Source organism: Cervus canadensis, chromosome 15 (assembly GCF_019320065.1).
Source record: "Cervus canadensis isolate Bull #8, Minnesota chromosome 15, ASM1932006v1, whole genome shotgun sequence".
Taxonomy (NCBI): domain Eukaryota; kingdom Metazoa; phylum Chordata; class Mammalia; order Artiodactyla; family Cervidae; genus Cervus; species Cervus canadensis.
In genome coordinates, this window is record NC_057400.1 from 5,858,709 (window position 1) to 5,861,102 (window position 2,394).

The following is a 2,394-nucleotide window of genomic DNA, read 5'->3' on the forward strand; positions in this document are numbered from 1 at the left end:
GAGAGGCGCACGGCCTTGAAAAGTTTCACAACAATCCCGGGGTCTTTCTAGCCTCTGCTCAAGCTTTGCAGCAGTGAATCAGGACGAGACACAGATATGCTAATGTGCATTTAAGCCCCAAGGGATGAAGGGCATCTGGGCTTTTAATCTGCAGCGTTTCTAAGACCGTGTCCATTAAAGTGAAATGAAATTCACTCAGTCATGTCTGACTGCGACCCCGTGGACCATACAGTCCATGGAATTCTCTAGGCCGGAATACTGGAATGGGTAGACTTTCCCTTCTCCAGGGATCTTCCCAACCCGGGGATCGAACCCAGGTCTCCTGCATTGCAGGTTAATTCTTTACCCACTGAGCTATCAGGGAAGCTCAAACAAACTGCCCTCTCTGAGGCTTGAACTCAGGACCTTCAGATTTTGAGACGGATGCACTGCCTACTGTGCTAAGAAGGCAGATGTGTCCATTAAAATCAAATGAAAAAGAAAGACGTCTTGGCAGAACAGGAGAAGTGATGCAGAGTTGATGATCCAGTTAATTTAAATATTATTCATGTTGGCATGCAGCCGAGTCCAAGCCAAGTCCATGCTCTAGCTGCTTCTATGGCTTGAGCTTTGTCAAGTCTGTCACTGCTGAGACACATCATTTACTAATGAATCATCTGGACTGGAAGCACTTAACGAAGCCAGGATGGATGACAGAACAGTACTGATCGGCAGGCCCGGGACTGCTCAGAATATCTAAACACACTCTTCCCAACTTGTCTACATTAGGATGCTAAATTTTGGTCATGAGACATACTTTAGGGGCTGCCATTGACTAGTCTTCTGGAAGGAATAGTTCACATTTAAATGTCCCTCCTTTAAAGGGGAACCGTGGGGCCAGCAATGGCCACATTAAAATAACAGGCATTGATTGCTCTCATCTGGTTCGGCTTTGATGCCAGGAACTGGTCCAGCCAGCAAGCGATGGGTTTCCTCGACAACCCCTAGGGCATCCTAGCCGTCTTGTCAGATCCCAAGCTGGGTCTCTGGTCTCCTCGCCCTGCATGTGTGTGCGCATGCTCAGCCGTTTCAGTCGTGTCCGACTCCTTGTGACCCCGTGGGCTGTAGCCCGCCAGGCTCCTCTGTCCATGGGATTCTCCAGGCAAGAACACTGGAGTGGGTTGCCATGCCCTCCTCCAGGGTATCTTCCTGACTCAGGGATTGAATCTGGGTCTCCCGTACTGCAGGTGAATTCTTTACCGCTGAACCTCTGGGGAAGCCCCTCCTCTCCCTGCAGGTCCCTCTAATGTTTTCACAAAGGGATAAAAACATGGCCTCACACTCTTGGAGATCTGAGTGTTCTGTTCCCCTCCTCTACTTTTATCTGGACATTTTTTTTTCCTTTCCTTTTACTGTCCTTATTCAGCTCAATTTGGATTCTACTGCTGTCTGTTTCTTCTTAGTCTGGATCTTTGTTTTGGAAAAGGACTTTGATTTGTTTCATTTCATGAGTTTAAGGCCTATGCTGCTCCAGGGCTATCAGCAGTCCCACATGGACCAGTGCGCTCACCCCCATGTTGGATCCTTCAAAGCCTTCCTAGTCCTCAGACTGGCCCACAGGGCTTTCCAGTTAGTCAGCCTAGTGACTGTGGGCCATTGGAAGTCCAGCTGCCTCCTTACGCTTCTTCTACACAGAAGTAGACCCCATCAAGTTCTTGTAGCTACTATTGGGTTGTTCCCAAGCCCTCATATCAGGAGATCATTGGGGAGACCTTATCATGTATTTTTTGTTATGGCTATTGCCTGTAGGTCTTTGTTGCTCTGTGGGACAATTTGGGAAGACTTAAAAGTGTCATCACCATCTTCTAAGAATTCCAATGTGTGTTGACTATTTTTTTGATTTGCATAATTCAGCTCTAAATATTTTCTGTTGCTCCGAAGTAACCCAGACGGATACAGTAGTATTGCTACACTGGAGCTGCAAACGAATAAAGTGGTCACAGACTGAGATTTCAGTCCCCATCATAGAGAGCAGAGCACTTCGACCATAGGAAGTCATGACCTGCCCTCTCTGCTCTGGTCAGACCTTGGGTGGAGCAGTGCCTCCTGCCTGGGCACCAAGGTTTTAACAGACACTTGTCTGGGAAGTGTGTTCAGGAAGGAGAGGCAGTTCGAAAGCATGCAACGCAAGTAATGGCTGGGGGAGCGACCATAACAGGTACAGTTTTCTAACTGCTGCTCTGTGCCAGACACAGTCGGCAAACATTAGTCATGTGATCCTCACGGCAACTCTGGAGGTGCTGTTCTTACCATTTACACTTGATGAGGCTTCCGAACATGAAGGAAACTGCCCAACATTACACAGTGAGCAGCAAAGCTGGGATTCAAGCACAAGTCTATTCATCTCCAAACCTG

General features: G+C 48.0%; 1 non-coding gene and 1 pseudogene across 1 annotated transcript; both read right to left on the bottom strand.

Moving 5' to 3' along the window:
• Window positions 1–377: 377 nt before the first annotated feature.
• Window positions 378–450, bottom strand: TRNAL-CAA. Its single transcript has one exon. It is a non-coding gene; the product is annotated as a tRNA-Leu (tRNA).
• Window positions 451–534: 84 nt separating this feature from the next.
• On the bottom strand, window positions 535–1,555 carry LOC122454014 (annotated as a pseudogene).
• Window positions 1,556–2,394: the final 839 nt, after the last annotated feature.